Source organism: Coregonus clupeaformis, chromosome 18 (assembly GCF_020615455.1).
Source record: "Coregonus clupeaformis isolate EN_2021a chromosome 18, ASM2061545v1, whole genome shotgun sequence".
In the NCBI taxonomy this organism is placed as follows: domain Eukaryota; kingdom Metazoa; phylum Chordata; class Actinopteri; order Salmoniformes; family Salmonidae; genus Coregonus; species Coregonus clupeaformis.
Window position 1 is genome coordinate 23295996 of NC_059209.1, and position 21176 is coordinate 23317171.

At 46.4% G+C, this 21176-nt stretch overlaps 1 protein-coding gene across 3 annotated transcripts in view; it reads right to left on the minus strand.

Annotated features, from left to right (window-relative positions):
- Positions 1-21176, minus strand: part of LOC121550203 (disabled homolog 2-interacting protein-like) — a 95709-nt gene that overhangs the window by 23467 nt on the left and 51066 nt on the right. Inside the window, exon 1 of one of the 3 annotated variants that reach the window (XM_045226820.1) lies at positions 6512-6965. The exons of the other annotated variants lie outside the window; for them this stretch is intronic. The gene's annotated coding sequence lies outside the window, so the exon portion shown is untranslated. Of the gene's footprint in view, positions 1-6511; positions 6966-21176 lie in introns of those variants that run through there. 3 annotated transcript variants of the gene reach the window in all.

The window sequence follows — 21176 nt, forward strand, 5'->3', positions numbered from 1 at the left end:
TGCAATATTTGGTCAAAAATAAGTCAAATGAGATCATATTTTTGTTGAAGTTTGATTGAACTGTAAAAAACTATCAGAATGGAGAAAGCCCATTTGAAATCACTTATAATGTATGTGTTGCCACCCTAGGGTCATGCACAACTCATAAAGCAAATGTAGAACTTGTATCATTCAAAAACATATATAACTACCATCAAATAGCGCAGTAGCAACACAAGGATATAACATTTACAGAAGAGACAGGAATGCCTATGGAGGAGGTGTTGCTGTGTGTGTGTGTGTGTGTGTGTGTGTGTGTGTGTGTGTGTGTGTATGTATATACAGTACCAGTCAAAAGTTAGGACACACCTTCTCATTCAAGGGTTTTTCTAAATTTTTTACTATTTTCTACATTGTAGAATAATAGTGAAGACATCAAAACTATGAAATAACGCATATGGAATCATGTAGTAACCAAAAAAGTGTTAAACAAATCAAAAGATATTGTACAGTGGGGGAAAAAAAGTATTTAGTCAGCCACCAATTGTGCAAGTTCTCCCACTTAAAAAGATGAGAGGCCTGTAATTTTCATCATAGGTACACGTCAACTATGACAGACAAAATGAGGGGGGAAAAATCCAGAAAATCACATTGTAGGATTTTTTATGAATGTATTTGCAAATTATGGTGGAAAATAAGTATTTGGTCAATAACAAAAGTTTCTCAATATTTTGTTATATACCCTTTGTTGGCAATGACACAGGTCAAACGTTTTCTGTAAGTCTTCACAAGGTTTTCACACACTGTTGCTGGTATTTTGACCCATTCCTCCATGCAGATCTCCTCTAGAGCAGTGATGTTTTGGGGCTGTCGCTGGGCAACACAGACTTTCAACTCCCTCCAAAGATTTTCTATGGGGTTGAGATCTGGAGACTGGCTAGGCCACTCCAGGACCTTGAAATGCTTCTTACGATGCCACTCCTTCGTTGCCCGGGCGGTGTGTTTGGGATCATTGTCATGCTGAAAGACCCAGCCACGTTTCATCTTCAATGCCCTTGCTGATGGAAGGAGGTTTTCACTCAAAATCTCACGATACATGGCCCCATTCATTCTTTTCTTTACACGGATCAGTCGTCCTGGTCCCTTTGCAGAAAAACAACCCCAAAGCATGATGTTTCCACCCCCATGCTTCACAGTAGGTATGGTGTTCTTTGGATGCAACTCAGCATTCTTTGTCCTCCAAACACGACGAGTTGAGTTTTTACCAAAAAGTTATATTTTGGTTTCATCTGACCATATGACATTCTCCCAGTCCTCTTCTGGATCATCCAAATGCACTCTAGCAAACTTCAGACGGGCCTGGACATGTACTGGCTTAAGCAGGGGGACACGTCTGGCACTGCAGGATTTGAGTCCCTGGCGGCGTAGTGTGTTACTGATGGTAGGCTTTGTTATTTTGGTCCCAGCTCTCTGCAGGTCATTCACTAGGTCCCCCCGTGTGGTTCTGGGATTTTTGCTCACCGTTCTTGTGATCATTTTGACCCCACGGGGTGAGATCTTGCGTGGAGCCCCAGATCGAGGGAGATTATCAGTGGTCTTGTATGTCTTCCATTTCCTAATAATTGCTAGTTAACAAGTTCAAACAGGTGCCATTAATACAGGTAACGAGTGGAAGACAAAGGAGCCTCTTAAAGAAGAAGTTACAGGTCTGTGAGAGCCAGAAATCTTGCTTGTTTGTAGGTGACCAAATACTTATTTTCCACCATAATTTGCAAATAAATTCATAAAAAATCCTACAATGTGATTTTCTGGAGAATTTTTTTTTCTCAATTTGTCTGTCATAGTTGACGTGTACCTATGATGAAAATTACAGGCCTCTCTCATCTTTTTAAGTGGGAGAACTTGCACAATTGGTGGCTGACTAAATACTTTTTTCCCCCACTGTATATTTGAGATTCTTCAAAGTAGCCACCCTTTGCCTTGATGACAGCTTTGCACACGCTTGGCGTTCTCTCAACCAGCTTCATGGGGTAGTCACCTGGAATGCATTTCAATTAACAGGTGTGCCTTCTTAAAAGTTAATTTGTGGAATTTATTTCCTTCTTAATGCGTTTGAGCCAATCAGTTGTGTTGTGACAAGGTAGGGGGGTATACAGAAGATATCCCTATTTGGTAAAAGACCAAGTCTATATTATGGCAAGAACATCTCAAATAAGCAAAAAGAAACGACAGTCAATTATTCCTTTAAGACATGAAGGTCAGTCAATCTGGAACATTTCAATAACTTTGATAGTTTCTTCATGCGCTATGATGAAACTGGCTCTCATGAGGACCGCCACAGGAAAGGAAGACCCAGAGTTACCTCTGCTGCAGAGGACAAGTTCATTAGAGTTACCAGCCTCAGAAATTGCAGCCCAAATAAATGCTTCACCGAGTTCAAGTAACAGACACATCTCAACATCAACTGTTCAGAGGAGACCTCGTGAATCAGGCCTTCATGGTCGAATTGCTGCAAAGAAACCACTACTAAAGGACACCAATGAGAAGAAGACTTGCTTGGGCCAAGAAACACGAGCAATGGGCATTAGACCGGTGGAAATCTGTCCTTTGGTCTGATGAGTCCAAATTTTAGATTTTTGGTTCCAACCGCTGCGTCTTTGTGAGACACAGAGTAGGTGAATGGATGACCTCCGCATCTGTGGTTGGAGCATGGTGGAGGAGGTGCGATAGTGTGGGGGTGCTTTGCTGGTGACACTGTTTGTGATTTATTTAGAATTCAAGGCACACTTAACCAGCATGGCTACCACAGCATTCTGCAGCGATACGCCATCCCTTCTGGTTTGGGCTTTGTGGGACTATCATTTGTTTTTCAACAGGACAAATGACCCAACACAAACCTCCAGGCTGTGTAAGGGCTATTTGACCACGAAGGAGAGTGATGGAGTCCTGCATCAGATGACCTGGCCTCCACAATCACCCGACCTTAACCCAATTGAGATGGTTTGGGATGAGTTGGACCTCAGAGTGAAGGAAAAGCAGCCAACTAGTGCTCTGCATATGTGGGAACTCCTTCAAGACTGTTGGAAGAGCATTCCAGGTGAAGCTGGTTGAGAGAATGCCAAGAGTGTGCAAAGCTGTCATCAAGGCAAAGGGTGGCTACATTGAAGAATCTCAAATATAAAATATATTTTAATTTTTTTAACACTTTTTGGTTACTACATGATTCCATATGTGTTATTTCATAGTTTTGATGTGTTCACTATTATTCTACAATGTAGAAAATAGTACAAATAAAGAAAAACCCTTGAATGAGTAGGTGTTTCCAAACTTTTGACTGGTACTGTATAACATACTATAAGTAGAATGGATTGGTTTGCCTTGTGTGGTAGGATTTGTGGGCTTTGACACTCTTATGTAGGTGTCTTAACCAGCCATAAAATATTGCAATATATGTCACAACACGTTTAAATATGTGTCATGACAGGTTATGTTAGCTGTTATGACATATTATGACATGATTATGACCGTTTCATAACGCGTTATGATGCTAGGTGTCAAATAAAGTGTTACCCAATTATTTATTAGGTAGAACAGAAAACCAGCAGGCTCCGGACCTCGTAGGGTAAGAGTTGAATACCCCTCCTCTATACTATGTTTATTTAGCGTGTTCTGTTACACCGTGCAACAACTTGATGAAGAAAGCTCTTTCTTTTCTGCATTCAATCTTTCCTTTGACTCAGCCTTGCCATTCAGATCATGCCCCGTGGCCCATGATACTTACGGATGTAATTCTCCTCTCATTTAAAGTGAGTAAGTGCATTACGTTGCATTGTGGTCTTATACCACCAGATGTAGGCTATTTCATGCAGCGTTCTGGGTTGTCAAATAGTGACCTTGCAGGTCGTAGCAGTATTGCAGTGAATTCAAACTACCACATGAAATGCACAGCACAGCAATTTACTATCTCCACTGTATACAGTTGATTTGCTTGTTGTCATCTCTTCTACCACCCCCTCCACTATCTGTTGTGCAGTTCCAGTAAGTTAAAGTTAAAACATCAAAAGTCAATACAGGTGTAAGAGAAACATTGAACAGATTTGTAACAGATTTTGTGCCCATTATCCTATTAAAAACATTATTCATCGATGCAGCCATCTACACATTTTTACCTCAGATATCAGATCACTAAGCGGCTTTTTGATAGGGGACTGTAAATACCGGCCACCTCCAAAATGCTTCAAAACACTCCCTACTAACAGGAAACATGGACCCAAAGGACCTCTGTTCCTAAAAGGAAACATCCGAGCAAGGATGTCCCACAAAATAACAGGCAGAAAGCATGTTTTAGTGTAGGACAAAGGGAACATGGAGGCCGATTCTTAGAATCCAGATTGCACCAAAACACATTAAGCTAAGATTTTTCTTCAACATCAGTAGACCTAACCAATGAAACAATCATACATCAATAAATGTCAATGTCAGAACACAAAAAAAGGAAAATAGGTTAAACGTCACTAGCACCACATTTTACATTTTTTGTCATTTAGCAGACGCTCTTATCCAGAGCGACTTACAGTTAGTGAGTGCATACATACTTTTTTTATTTTTCATACTGGCCCCCCGTGGGAATCGAACCCACAACCCTGGCGTTGCAAACGCCATGCTCTACCAACTGAGCTACATCCCTGCCGGCCATTCCCTCCCCTACCCTGGACGACGCTGGGCCAATTGCGCACCGCCCCATGGGTCTCCCGGTCGCGGCCGGCTACGACAGAGCCTGGATTCGAACCAGGATCTCTAGTGGCACAGCTAGCACTGCGATGCAGTGCCTTAGACCACTGCGCCACTCAGTTTCAAAATATGTGTATTCAATGTCTCTAGGGCGATCAAAAATGTATATGGGGTTATTACTGTGTCCACTCTAGTTGGGAGACAAACCAATCAATCAGAGACGCTTTGTGAGCCACCATGAGCGAGACTGAACATTTTCCAAGCTCCTGTGTATTGAAAGAAAAACATTCACCAAAAAGCCTGTATTATTCAAGTATTATTTTATACAATGAGCTTAAACTAATCCTGTTGAGGGTACAAAGATCAAATCGGTAAATAGATTAATTTCAAAACATCTGTAATGAGCCATCTGGATGCATGTCTCTCAACCAGTTGGCTACATGCTCACCTATTTGGATAATGTCATGATTATTTGGAGTCCAACTATTTTACGATACTAACTACACACAACAAACACAGGCGATGTGTCAGAATGTGCCTTGAAAAAAGGAAACTGTTCCATTTAATGAATGTTTGAGTGTTTTTCTAGCTGAAAGACTTTAGATTACGCAATCTCTGCACTAATGGCATGGATGACCATTGCATTAAACTTGCAAGCCTCTTTCTCAAAGCAGCTTACCACGGTAATACTCTGGCAAAATAAGTACATTTTGAAAGAACAGGGCAAACGTGGGCAAAGGTAACCCGCTGTATAACCTACAGTCGCAATACTGCACAGTGCACATGGTACTAGTTGTTACTTGAGGAGCAATCATTGCTGTGTCTGACAAATAACAATGGTTGGGTGTCAAGCCAAGTATCATTCATTGGAGCACACTAAATTGATTACTCAAATGTATGCTCCATATTCAAAATATTACCAGTTTAAATGTTGATTAAATGAATAAATAAATACACACTAAACTGAAGTCTAGCAAACAGCAAGCTGTTTAAAGTGCTGCGACTGGGAAGATACTGTATCACGTTGCGTGATGACATGTTTGCGCCTCCTTTTGACAACAGTTCCACTGCTAAGAAGATGTCTGATTGCTTCCAAAATGAGCTGTGACAGGAGTTTGGATTTAATGAGCACCAACACATTCGTCCAGACTCCAGACCCAGAATCCCTCCATCAAAAGGCCTCTCTGTCTAGTGTGTGTGTGTGTGTGAGTGTGAGTGTGTGTGTGTGTGAGAGAGACAGGCACGGAAACGTCAGCAGGAATATCGCAATGCCTTTTTCACAGGGCAGTAAAAACAATGCGATGTCTCACCTTTTCTCCAACCTCACTTGAGTATTGCAGTCAGAGAAGCTCTGCTGAACTGAGAAAACATATCTCAAAAACTCTCTCTATGATCACACAACGTGCACTCACTCATGCCAAGTGCTGGACACACACACACACACACACACACACACACACACACACAAAGGAACACTGTGCTGCCTGCCTAAATGCAAATAAATGGGTCTATTAGCAGCAAATATTGACTGCGACAAGCCATCATTCAAAACTTCAATTATATGATTCCTGAAACAAAAACCAGAACAATCAGGACGACAGCAAGACTACTGCCTTGCATCCAAACACAAGAAACACCCTCAATGTCTATAGACAAATAATAAGATGCCGAGCCCACAAAGCATATATGTAAATGCTGAGCTATTTGCATAGAATGCACTGTGTCAAGCGTCCCTAACACACTGAGATGGAGACAGTGCAGTCCATCAGATGGATGATGGAGTCTGAGGCGGAATACTCACCAGACATTCCGTCAGAGATCCCCGGGAACAATCTGAGCAAGGAGAAGGAGGAAGAGGTGGTGGATGAGGAGGAAGCTACCTCAGTGCTCCATTTTCTTCTGTGTGGTGAGAGCGGAGGAGAGCATGGTGGGGCTCGTCCAGCCTGCTGCTGCTAGCCTAGTGCTCTCCTTTCCTCCCTCCCATTCTGTCTGTCTCCTCTGGACTCTTTATTCTAGCCCCACCGAGAGAGCCACAGCCTGCCCTACTTCCTCCCCCGCTCCTCTCCTTTAAGTGGGCCACTGCTCCCGCTCTCTCCCTCTATCTGGCTGGCGAAGGACTGCTCGGTTCCCACAGTCTTGCGCTTCCTCTCTCTCTCTCTCTCTCTCTATCCTCCTCACCCTCTCTTCTGTGTGTGCGCGCGCCGCAGAAGCAGGCTGTTTGGCGTGCTGTAACTCTGCCTCTCCTGCTGCTGCAGTGCGTGGTCTTTTGTCCTGGTGTCTTTGTGACGGACTGGCCTGCTCCCTACACAGGGATCTGCCTCTGGGGGAGTAGCAGTCACTCACTGCAGATCACACAGCTCTCCCTCTCTATTTCTCTCCGTTTCTCGTTCCTCCTTTCACAGAAGCAGCAGCAGGGACAGACCAGAGGTTAGTGGTGCTGCACCACGTACTTAGGGGGTGCAGTACAACGTCAGGCCATATGGTATGCCGTCTGACAGCCCTGGGCTATTTGGTCAATCGGCTCGTTTGAAGCTGTACTGTGTTCAGAAGAATTCAGCAGCCTTGTTCATAGGCAGCATTCACTACAGTTTGTAGCACTCGAACAAGGGTAAAGCATAAGTGGTCCTTATCTCCTCTATAGTGTCAAAAGAGTTACACTCATTAACCGCCACCTCTGAGAATCAAAGACTTTCACTCATCCACAACTTAATGGAGGCGCACACACACACACACACACACACACACACACAGCTACAATAAATAATATACACACTTGATAAGTGTCCGTTTTCTTGTGTTTCTATGACAACACTGCATAGGGGAAATGGTATCTTTGCTTCCTGGCAACTGACACTGTTCACGGGTAAGTGGGCAATTTTCTGCCGATGTTATTTTCTACATTTCACACAAATGATTGTGTCTCTGGAGTCTTACATGGAAGTGAGCACAGGTTGAGCCACAACTATTTCTGACAACTTGCGTCACCACAGAATTCTGGTACCTTGAGGGCATTCTGCTTATCTCCCCCTGTTATTGCATGAGATGTGAACAATTATCATCTTCTGCATAAACCCGTTGAGTACTCCAGAGGAGGATAATATAGGTTGCTACGTAGTACTGTATTAACAGGTGGCATAATGCAAAAACAAAGACATCTTAGCAAAGAATAGGAGAGATGGCGAAATCACAGCCCAAAACCTGGACTGTGTCCTACAAAGTGATTATCTCCTGCTTAACGGCCCTTTAACAATTAGGGTACCCAATTACAGGCAAGGACCAGAAACCCACACAGAACAAATAAGTATGTGTGTGAAACAGTGAACTGCAGCGAACGGTCAAGGATTGGGTTAAGCTCTCATTTAAAACAAATAAATCCAAAGTAACAAGATAGGGGCTTTGTGCCGATCAGTGGGATTCACTGCCGTAAGCATTATAGCTTACCACTTTCATTGCCTGATCAGATCACTGCTCAGTCAGAATGATGCCCTCTGGTAATACTGTACCAGCATATACTGTAACCTTCAGCATCAACAACATCACCACCACACTGTCCTGACCTGCACCCATGATGATGTCACTTCCAGTAGCGATTACATTTCTGGGCTAGTGCATTGACAAAAATCAGTCTTTCAGCAGACAGAATCTTGTTTTCTGTAGCCATTGGTGTCTGATTCTCAACAAACGTGTGCTAAATGTCGGACACAAAACTGATAGGAAACCCGGTACAGCACCACCAGTGTAATAAACAATGCTGTCCTCCTGGCATGGTGTTTGCTGGCTCTTGTAGGCTCCGAATCTGACAGGAATAGAGCGGGGCTGCATTAGCATGCAGTCTGTCGGTGAGAAGATCTCAGAGTCATTTCCCAAGTCAGGCAGTGTTGAAAAGAAACAGAGGCATGACGACAGCCTCTTTCAAGCAGAAGCTTCCCTCCCCGCCCTCTTCCGGCTGCTCCTGACAGGAGTTACCGTATGGGCCTGCATTATTAAGTTGCTTTGCTCCAAGCCGATTAAGCAAAAGAGCACAGTCATGATGCCAGGAACATTTGTCTGAAAGTCTCTGCAAAGGGTCTGTTCTGATACAAGGACCAATGTGTAATGTCTTCTACAAACCAGCATTATGTTACAAGTACAGTCGCTATCGAACACAATGTATTTGCTGAGTAAAATTAATCTGTAAAAGTAAAAATAGTCCCTAATGGTAGTGTATGGATCCTGTCACGACTTCCTCCGCGGCTGCCTCCTCTCCTTGTGCGGGCAGGCTTCGGCGTTCATCGTCACCGGCCTTCTAGCCGCTGCCACTCCTCATCCCATTAGTTTTTTCTTGTTTATTACACACACCTGGTTCATATCCCCTCATCAGTACCTGTATAAGTGTTCCTTCTGCCCCCTTGTCTTTGTGTGCGATTGTTTATTGTGGAGGAGAGAGAAGCTCGGTGGAGCTCTGTGTATTTTGTATCGCCGGGAATATTCCCTGTGTGCCTTGTATTTTCCAGTGTGCCTGTTTTGCGCACTGGAGTGTTTTTACGCATTACTGTGTAACTCTGTGGTTCAGAATAAATCCTGTTATTCTGTGATTTACCCTCCTGCGCCTGACTCCTTCAAAATCCCCTCATCACAGATCCAGTCATGAGGCATTTTATAAGTTATATTATTCAGGAATCAATTGATAGAATTACCATTGAAAAGTGAGAAATCGTACAGATTTCGCCTATAATAATAGGCTATCCTACAAGATTAGGAATTCCCTCACCTTCCAGAAGGGATGAAGCGCCAGCAAGTTATCCAATTAAGTGTCACGACTTCCGCCGAAGTTGGTGCCTCTCCTTGTGCGGGTGGCTATCAGCCGTCGTCGTCACCGGCTTTCTAGCTGCCACCGATCTACGATTCTGTGTTCCATTTGTTTTGTCTGTATCGTACACACCTGGTTCCCATCACGTTAATTTGTTTCCCTATTTAACCTTCTGGTTCCCTCATGGTGTTGTGCGTGATTGTTCTTTGTTTGGTCTTATATATACGGCTGTGAGCTGTTGTATTTCCCTGCGTGGAAATTAGATTTGTTGCTTTTCCGAGTAAAGTTCGTCATTTACTCAGTTCTGTGTCCTGCGCCTGACTCCGTCCTACCGCTGCACACTGACACCTGACAGAATCACGCACCTGATATGGAGTCAGCAGGTACACCCAGTCCTCCGGTACCGGTGGAGGAGCGCGTCCAGCAGCACGCGACGATGCTACACAATCTGGGCACAGCCATGGATTGCGTGCTGCACACCATGGAGCGATGGGAGAGAGAGGGTTTTCCCACACCACCCTCAACTTCACCTCAACACACACCGCTGTCCACCCCTCCGTCACCTGGACCCAGTGGGATTCGGCTCTCGCTCCCGAAGGCCTATGATGGGACGGCTGCCGGGTGCCAGGGGTTCCTGCTCCAGGTGGAGCTCTACCTGGCGACCGTCCACCCGGCTCGCTCGGGATACGAGAGCGTGTCTGACCTCATCTCTTGTTTGTCGGGGAAAGTGTTGGAGTGGGCCTACGCCGAATGGGGAGGGATAGACGCTACGTTGGTTTGCTACGAGGATTTCACCCGCCGTTTCCGGGTGGTCTTCAATCATCCGCCTGAGGGGAGAGCGGCGGGGGAACGTTTGTTCCATCTCAGACAAGGGAAGAGGAGCGCACAGGACTTCGCACTGGACTTCAGGACCCTGGCTGCCAGCGCGGGATGGAATGAGAGGGCCCTGATTGACCATTACCGGTGTAGTCTACGGGAGGAATTTTGTCGGGAACTGGCCTGCAGGGACACCACCCTTACACTCGACCAGCTGGTGGATTTATCCATCCGTCTGGATAACCTGTTGGCCACCCGCGGACGCTCGGATTGGGGTCCGTCCGCTCCATCCCCCAGCACTTCCGAGTCTACACCTATGGAGCTCGGAGGTGCTGCTCTAAGGGTACCCGGAGGGGGTCCGTTTCCTGCACCACCTGTGGCCGCAGAGGGCACACTGCTGGTCGGTGCTGGGGAGGTTCCCCAGGAAGTCGAGGCAGCAGGCAGGGCACTGGTGGATCATCCCAGGTGAGTAGGCACCCGATTCACCCAGAGCTCCCTGTTGCGCACATGAGTGTCTGTATAGAGTTTCCTGAGTTTTCCCCGCATTCCCAGCATAAGGCTAGTAGATTCAGGCGCAGCTGGGAACTTTATTGACCGTGCATTTGCACTTAGATTAGGGATCCTTATTGTTCCTGTTGATGTGCCCTTTCCTGTACATGCCTTAGATAGTCGTCCTTTAGGGTCGGGCATGATTAGGGAGGTCACAGCCCCACTATGTATGATAACGCAGGAGGGTCATGAAGAGAGTATTAGTCTCTTCCTGATCGATTTTCCTGCGTTTCCTGTGGTGTTGGGGCATCCCTGGTTGGCCCATCATGACCCCACTATTTCGTGGCAACAGAGGGCTCTGAAGGGATGGTCACGTCAGTGCTCAGGGAGGTGTGTAGGTGTTTACGTAGGTGCAACTTCGGTGGAAAGTCCAAACCAGGTCTCCCCCATGCACATCCCCCCCCCCCCGAATATGCCGATTTGGCTCTCGCCTTCTGTAAAAAGAAGGCGACTCAATTACCACCCCATCGACGGGGGGATTGTGCGATAAATCTCCAGGTAGACGCAGCACTTCCCAGGAGTCACGTGTATCCTCTGTCACAGGAGGAGACGGCGGCTATGGAAACATATGTCTCCGAATATCTGGGACTGGGATACATTCGGCCTTCCACTTCACCTGCCTCCTCGAGTTTCTTTTTTGTGAAGAAGAAGGATGGAGGTTTACGCCCGTGCATTGACTATCGGGGTATAAATCAGATCACGGTGAAGTACAGTTACCCGTTGCCTCTCATAGCCAGTGTGACCGAGTCATTGCACAGGGCGCGCTTCTTCACAAAATTGGATCTCAGGAGCGCGTACAACCTGGTGCGTATCCGGGAGGGGGATGAGTGGAAGATGGCATTTAGTACCACCTCTGGGCACTATGAGTACCTCGTCATGCCGTACGGGTTGATGAATGCTCCATCAGTCTTCCAATCCTTTGTAGACGAGATCTTCAGGGACCTGCACGGGCAGGGTGTAGTGGTGTATATAGATGACATTCTCATATACTCCGCTACACACGCCGAGCATGTGTCCCTGGTGCGCAAGGTGCTTGGTCGACTGTTTGAGCATGACCTGTACGTCAAGGCTGAGAAATGTCTGTTCTTCCAACACTCCGTCTCCTTCCTAGGGTACTGCCTGTCCGTGTCAGGGGTGGAGATGGAGAATGACCGCATTTCAGCCGTGCGTAATTGGCCGACTCCAACCACGGTAAAGGAGGTGGAGCGGTTATTAGGGTTGGCCGACTACTACCGGAGGTTTATCCGGGGCTTTGGTCAGGTAGCGGCTCCCATTACCTCCTTGCTGAAGGGGGGACCGGTGCGACTGCAGTGGTCAGCTGGGGCAGACAGGGCTTTTGGTCACCTGAAGGCTCTGTTTACCTCGGCTCCCGTGCTGGCTCATCCGGATCCCTCCTTGGCATTCATAGTAGAGGTGGACGCGTCCGAGGCTGGGATAGGAGCTGTGCTGTCTCAGCGCTCGGGTACGCCACCAAAGCTCCGCCCCTGTGCTTTCTTTTCGAAGAAGCTCAGCCCGGCGGAGCGAAACTATGATGTGGGGGACCAGGAGCTGTTAGCTGTGGTCAAGGCTCTGAAGGCGTGGAGACATTGGCTTGAGGGGGCTAAACACCCTTTCCTCATTTGGACTGACCACCGCAATCTGGAGTACATCTGGGCGGCGAGGAGACTGAACCCTCGCCAGGCAAGGTGGGCCATGTTTTTCACCCGTTTTGTTTTCACCCTGTCCTACAGACCAGGTTCCCAGAACGCTAAGGCAGACTCTCTGTCCCGGATATATGACACAGAGGAGCGGTCCACGGATCCCACTCCCATACTTCCGGCTTCTTGCCTGGTGGCACCGGTGGTATGGGAGGTTGACGCGGACATCGGGCGGGCGTTACGTACGGAGTCCACTCCCACCCAGTGTCCAGTTGGGCGTATGTACGTTCCGTCTGATGTCCGCGATCGATTGATCTGTTGGGCTCACACGTCACCCTCCTCGGGTCATCCTGGCATCGGTCGGACTTAGTGGGAAGTACTGGTGGCCCACTTTAGCTAAGGACATAAAGGTTTATGTTTCCTCCTGCTCGGTGTGTGCTCAGTGCAAGGCACCTAGACACCTGCCCAGAGGGAAATTACAACACCTACCCGTTCCACAACGGCCGTGGTCACACCTATCGGTGGATTTCGTGACGGATCTTCCTCCATCACAAGGAAACACCACGATCCTGGTCGTTGTGGATCGGTTTTCTAAGTCCTGCCGTCTCCTTCCTTTGCCCGGTCTCCCTACGGCCCTACAGACTGCGGAGGCTCTGTTTACACACGTCTTCCGGCACTACGGGGTGCCTGAGGATATAGTGTCTGATCGGGGTCCCCAGTTCACAGAGGGTCTGGAGGGTGTTCATGGAACGTCTGGGGGTCTCGGTCAGCCTGACCTCAGGGTTTCACCCCGAGAGTAATGGGCAGGTGGAGAGAGTTAACCAGGATGTGGGTAGGTTTCTGCGGTCCTATTGCCAGGACCGGCCGGGGGAGTGGGCAGCTTTCATCCCCTGGGCAGAGATGGCCCAAAACTCCCTCCGCCACTCCTCCACTAACCTGTCTCCGTTTCAGTGTGTACTAGGTTATCAGCCGGTCCTGGCAATGTGGCATCAGAGCCAGATCAAGGCACCTGCGGTGGAGGAATGGTTTTGGCGCTCGGAGGAGACATGGGACGCTGCCCATGTGCTTCTGCAAAGGGCCATCAGGCGACAGAAGGCGAGCGCCAACTGCCACCGCAGTGATGCCCCTTTGTATGCACCGGGGGACCGGGTCTGGCTCTCGACCCGAAACCTGCCCCTTCGCCTGTCCTGCCGGAAGCTGGGTCCGCGGTACTGTCACGACTTCCGCCGAAGTTGGTGCCTCTCCTTGTGCGGGGGGCTATCGGCGGTCGTTGTCACCGGCTTTCTAGCTGCCACCGATCTACGTTTCTATGTTCCATTTGTTTTGTCTGTATTGTACACACCTGGTTCCATTCACGTTAATTAGTCTCCCTATTTAACCCTCTGGTTCCCTCATGGTGTTGTGTTCTTTGTTATATACTGCTGTGAGCTGTTGTATTTCCCTGCGTGGAAATTAGATTTGTTGCTTTTCCGAGTAAAGTTCGTCATTTACTCAGTTCTGTGTCCTGCGCCTGACTCCGTCCTACCGCTGCACACTGACACCTGACATTAAGCATGAATCTCGGAGACTCAAAAGGGCTGCAGACAGCGAGGCCAAATCCTCATCCGGTAATTATTATACACCACATCCACATCGCTAATCCCTGACTGCCTGGGCCTGCTGCCAGTAAATACCTGAGTGACATTGAAACAGTCAGGATGCATCTGAGAACATACAGTACATTATTGATTAATCTATTCAGTGCATTTCCTTGATAAAGTTACTACTTATTTGGATACTAAATCAGTGGGCTATATGTTTATGGTGTAGAATGCATGGTTAGTCAGTCAGTCATTCAGAGCAGATGGCTCAGGAATGGAAGGAGCAGGTCCTTGTATGTCAGCTGAGAGAGAAGTGGGTAACAGAGAGCATGCTCAAACGAGACTGGGGGAGGAGAGGGAACCCATTCAGCCCAGAGGAAGACACACAGACTGGTTGGTTATGATTCCATGAGGCGAATCACCAATAGGCAGAGCGCCAGGGACCATCCTCTGTCTACACATCACACACACACACACACACACACACACACACACACGCATGCACCACCCTATCTCACCGCCCCCACTGCACAATTGCATCGACTCTTTTTAGGCTCTTACACTTACACCACTATGTCAGGCCCTTCACTACTCCCATCACGTCCATTTCTCAGCACATAGCAGCATCACTGCCCTTTCCTAGTACTCTCAGCTTAGTCCAGAACCCAGAGGACCTACCCACTGAGCAATCAATCACTGGCTCAACAAGGCCAATATAAATATAGCATACAGTACAGCATAGTATACAGTATACGCCGGAATGCATGCCTGTGTGACTATGGTTAATAGAAAGACATCTTGTTATCAGGCTCTGAATCCAAGACAGCAGCTTGCAATCAAAACATTTCCTCTTTCTCACCCTTAAAGCCCAAACAAAGAAACAAGCACTCATACAGTACACACACATACACTGGCCTCAGGGTTCCATATCTCCTGGTATTACTGTGTGTTCTGTTCTCAGGCCTGGTATTCGCTCTGTTACAGAGCTGTGTACCACTGTGATTAAGTAGGCCACTGCCTGTAGAGTACTGCCCTGAGCTGGAGCTAAAAGATGACCTGGAAACCTTTTCTATGGCTAACCAGGCGATGGAAGGGAGACCACTGAAACACTACAGCCCTGGGTGTTTCTTCCTCGGTTCACTGTACTGTGCATCTATCCGATGAAAGGCCAAGGCGACCCGGGTCAGCAGAACAAATGTCTCAAAGACAAAGGAGGTCCAGCACATGGCATTATGTCACAACACAGTGTGCAGCTATGGAATATGGAGAAAGCCCCCATATTAGTGCCTCATACAGGCTTGATAATGAGCTGGCTGATAATGAGAGGGCACATGTTCAGAAACTTTCAAACAAATCTATCACCATACAAACAGATACAGTACAGATATTAGTGCTGGGAATGGCCATGGACCTCACAATACAATAATATCCCGATACTTAGGTGCTGATATGAAATTGGACTCGTTTCAGGAGAGCCATTTGAACATAAACTTTTTTTTAAAATCTAAAAGCCTTTTTTGGAAGGGCCTCCCGAGTGGCGCAGCGGTCTCAGGCACTGCATCGCAGTGCTTGAGGAGTCACTACAGCCCGGGTTCGATCCCAGGCTGTGTCATATGGTGAATTATTATTAATGAACTGTAGTGTTTAATGGACTATGAGGTAGAACTGGGTTAATCAAGAGCATACAGTTAGAATTATTTGTTACTGGGCCAGGAATTGTATTGGGTCATTTAATTTCACTGTGTGGGTGAGTAGAGAGGGAATCTGCCCTAGGGTCAGATTGCTTGCTTTTACTTAAATCCATGGCTGTCTTATCTGATGAGAGACTGAAACTAGCTTGTGGCCTTTTGTCTCTCTTCAAACACAGTGAAGGGAGCGGCACCAGGGTTGAATAGAGTTTGGGCTAGACCTTTGTCTCCTTGGTATCTTCTTGATTGATTACAGCATGAGGGGGTGAGGTTTGTGTATGATTCAAGAATTTAGGGCCTTGTCATGTTTAAACTAAAACATGAGTGTGTGTGCAAGACAGGGGAGCGAGTGATTGGTTGGAGTAATAGTTCAGCCGTCCTCAGGGACAAAGGAAGTGGGTGTGGAGTGATAAAGAGCGGGAAACTGAAGAGGGAGGGATTTAGAGCTAGAAGAGTTGGGATGATGGTATATAATGATGTGACATGAGAGAGGAAGAATGGGGTGCCACTCTGCAGACTGGTATCGGCATTGTTGAAATTTTAATAAAGTCATTTCTTGATGCAACAAAAACTCTGTAAGACCTTATTTGTAATAAAGTATAGTGGTTATTTTCCACAACAGTCACAGTCAGCCATGACCGGGAGACCCATGAGGCGGCGCACAATTGGCCCAGCGTCGTCCGGGTTAGGGGAGGGTTTCGCCGGCGGGGATTTCCTTGTCCCATCGCGCTCTAGCGACTCCTTGTGGCGGGCCGGGCGCCTGCAAGCTGACTTCGGTCATCATCTGGACGGTGTTTCCTCCGACACATTGGTGCGGCTGGCTTTCGGGTTAAGCGAGCAGTGTGTCAAGAAGCAGTGCGGCAGGGTCGTGTTTCTGAGAACGCAAGGCTCTCGACCTTCTCCTCTCCCGAGTCCGTACAGTAGTTGCAGCGATGGGACAAGACTGTAACTACGAATTGGATATCACGAAATTGGGGAGAAAAGGGGATAAAAAGTAAAAAAAAGTTTTGGGGCAGAAATGACTTCTGGAACATGTGAACTTTCATGTGCCTTAATAACAAACTTTGATGCCATCTGTAAACACAAATAAAATTGTTAATTACGAGCCTAGTTGGTTTAGCCGCGGAAAAAGACGAACCTTCCCGCTAGCCATGATTGGCTGAGATAATGGATTGGTCTGCCAAGTAGCACGCTTCTGTCTATAACGTGAGCTGGTTAGTATGTGTAGGTAATCATTTCTAACGTGTTTTTTTCTAAGTGTTGCTCTCCACTATCTGGAGGACCAAGTTTTGAAATCAGTGGAATGCCCGGTGGAATTAGAGTATGATAGCTAAGGAGATGGAGAAAATTCTGGCGTTTGATTGCAAATATGCTGAGGGAGTCGAAAAGAGAACACACAGAAGGCTGTTTTAATCCGGAGACAGGTGTTTTATACATCTTCAAACTAAGGGCAAACGTGACAGAGGGAGAGAAGCGTCAATCCATGTATACGGGTAAGATAGTCTAGCTAGCTACATTTTCAGATATTATACGTTTCTAATTTGGTCAGAAAGTCGTTTTCATTTCAAGTATAAGTGTACTGTTAGCTAGCTATCTAACGTTAGCTGGCTGGCTTTAGTCTTGAAATCATTGGTTGTTTAGTACATGGCCTCACATGTGAATCCTTAAAGAGATGGGTGGGGCTCAAGAGTGTGTGAACGATGCTGAATGGGTGTAGACAAAGAAGAGCTCTCCAGTAGGTTTACTAAAACATTCAAGGGCCATTTTCTCAGAAGTGAGGTTACAAGTTTATCACATATGCCGGTCGGTCACATACAGTGAGGGAAAAAAGTTTTTGATCCCCTGCTGATTTTGTACGTTTGCCCACTGACAAAGACATGATCAGTCTATAATTTTAATGGTAGGTTTATTTGAACAGTGAGAGACAGAATAACAACAAAAAAATCCAGAACAACGAAGGTAAAACATTTTATAAATTGATTTGCATTTTAATGAGGGAAATAAGTATTTGACCCCCCCTCAATCAGAAAGATTTCTGGCTCCCAGGTGTCTTTTATACAGGTAACGAGCTGAGATTAGGAGCACACTTTTAAAGGGAGTGCTCCTAATCTCAGCTTGTTACCTGTATAAAAAGACACCTGTCCACAGAAGCAATCAATCAATCAGATTCCAAACTCTCCACCATGGCCAAGACCAAAGAGCTCTCCAAGGATGTCAGGGACAAGATTGTAGACCTACACAAGGCTGGAATGGGCTACAAGACCATCGCCAAGCAGCTTGGTGAGAAGGTGACAACAGTTGGTGCGATTATTCGCAAATGGAAGAAACACAAAAGCACTGTCAATCTCCCTCGGCCTGGGGCTCCATGCAAGATCTCACCTCGTGGAGTTGCATTGATCATGAGAACGGTGAGGAATCAGCCCAGAACTACACGAGAAGATCTTGTCAATGATCTCAAGGCAGCTGGGACCATAGTCACCAAGAAAACAATTGGTAACACACTACGCCGTGAAGGACTGAAATCCTGCAGCGCCCGCAAGGTCCCCCTGCTCAACAAAGCACATATACAGGCCCGTCTGAAGTTTGCCAATGAACATCTGAATGATTCAGAGGAGAACTGGGTGAAAGTGTTGTGGTCAGATGAGACCAAAATGGAGCTCTTTGGCATCAACTCAACTCGCCGTGTTTGGAGGAGGAGGAATGCTGCCTATGACCCCAAGAACACCATCCCCACCGTCAAACATGGAGGTGGAAACACTATGCTTTGGGGGTGTTTTTCTGCTAAGGGGACAGGACAACTTCACCGCATCAAAGGGACGATGGACGGGGCCATGTACCGTCAAATCTTGGGTGAGAACCTCCTTCCCTCAGCCAGGGCATTGAAAATGGGTCGTGGATGGGTATTCCAGCATGACAATGATCCAAAACACACGGCCAAGGCAACAAAGGAGTGGCTCAAGAAGAAGCACATTAAGGTCCTGGAGTGGCCTAGCCAGTCTCCAGACCTTAATCCCATAGAAAATCTGTGGAAGGAGCTGAAGGTTCGAGTTGCCAAACGTCAGCCTCAAAACCTTAAAGACTTGGAGAAGATCTGCAAAGAGGAGTGGGACAAAATCCCTCCTGAGATGTATGCAAACCTGGTGGCCAACTACAAGAAACGTCTTACCTCTGATGAACAACAAGGGTTTTGCCATCAAGTACTAAGTCATGTTTTGCAGAGGGGTCAAATACCTATTTCCCTCATTAAAATGCAAATCAATTTATAACATTTATGACATGCGTTTTTCTGGATTTTGTTGTTGTTATTCTGTCTCTCACTGTTCAAATAAACCTACCATTAAAATTATAGACTGATCATTTCTTTGTCAGTGGGCAAACATACAAAATCAGCAGGGGATCAAATACTTTTTTCCCTCACATAAGTATTCACCCCCCTTCGCATTTTTCCTATTTTGTTGCCTTACAACCTGGAATTAAAATGGAATTTTTTGGGGGTTTGTATAATTTGATTTACACAACATGCCTATCACTTTGAAGATGCAAAATAAAATAAAAAATGAAACAAACAAGAAATGACACACAAAAAAAAGTGTGCATAACTATTCACCCCCCAAAGTCAATACTTTGTAGAGCCACCTTTTGCAGCAATAACAGCTGTAAGTCTCTTGGGGTATGTCTTTATAAGCTTGGCACATCTAGCCACTGGGATTTTTGCCCATTCTTCAAGGCAAAACTGCTCCAGCTCCTTCAAGTTGGATGAGTTCCGCTGGTGTACACCAACCATTAAGTCATACCACAGATTCTCAATTGGATTGAGGTCTGGGCTTTGACTAGGCCATTCCAAGACATTTAAATGTTTCCCCTTAAACCACTCGAGTGTTGCTTTACCAGTATGCTTAGGGTCATTGTCCTGCTGGAAGGTGAACCTGAAACAGGTTTCCCCTCAAGAATTTCCCTGTATTTAGCACCATCCATCATTCCTTCAATTCTGACCAGTTTCCCAGGCTCTGCCGATGAAAAACATCCCCACAGCATGATGCTGCCACCACCATGCTTCACTTTGGGGACGGTGTTCTCGGGTGATGAGAGGTGTTGAGTTTGCGGCAGACATAGCGTTTTCCTTGATGGCCATAAAGCTCAATTTTAGTCTCATCTAACCAGAGTACCTTTTTCCATATGTTTGGGGAGTCTCCCACATGCTTTTTGGTGAACACCAAACATGTTTGCTTATTTTTGATCTTTAAACTATGGCTTTTTTCTGTCCACTCATCCGTAAAGCCCAGCTCTGTATAGTGTACGGCTTAAAGTGGTCCTATGGACAGATACTCCAATCTCCGCTGTGGAGCTTTGCAGCTCCTTCAGGGTTATCTTTGGTCTCTTTGTTGCCTCTCTGATTAATGCCCTCCTTGCCTGGTCCGTGAGATTTGGTGGGCAGCCCTCTCTTTGAAGGTTTGTTGTGGTGACATATTCTTTCCATTTTTTAATAATGGATTTAAAATGGTGCTCCGTGGGATGTTCAAAGTTTCTGATATTTTTTTATAACCCAACCCTGATCTGTACTTCTCCACAACTTTGTCCCTGACCTGTTTGGAGAGCTCCTTGGTCTTCATGGTGCCGCTTGCTTGGTGGTGCCCCTTGGTTAGTGTTGCAGACTCTGGGGCCTTTCAGAACAGGTGTATCTATACACTGAGATCATGTGACACTTAAATAAAGTCCACCTGTGTGCAATCTAACTAATTATGTGACTTCTGAAGGTAATTGGTTGCACCAGATCTTATTTAGGGGCTTCATAGCAAAGGGGGTGAATACATATGCATGCACCACTTTTCCTTTATTTATTTTTTAGAATTTTTTGAAACAAGTTATTTTTTGAATTTCACTTCACCAATTTGGACTATTTTGTGTATGTCCAGTACATGACATCCAAATAAAAATCAATTTAAATTACAGGTTGTAATGCAACAAAATAGGAAAAACGCCAAGGGGGATGAATACTTTTGCAAGGCACTGTATAGGCGACTTCAACCTCTCTACTTGAGGGAATGACTGTAAGTCCATGTAATTATAGAAACACAAACGCTCACTCAGTGGGTTGTGCGAAATCCTTGAGAGGAGTGGACTTGCCATAGACTGGTGATGATGACACCTCCTCGGTCTGCTCTTCTACACTACTAGAGCCAGGAGCTAGGATGACAGTTCCAAACACACCCACACAAACAGACACACCCTCAAAAGTAACACCCACAATTCAAGCATGTACGGTCCACTGCATCATACTCCAGGAGAGCGTACATATTACTCACACAAGCATGGCCACTCTAGTGGATCTGTAGACAATAATCAGGCTCCCCTGCCTTGTGGTTGCCATGAGGAGGATTTCCTCTTCGTCCAGCCCCAGGCTAATGGG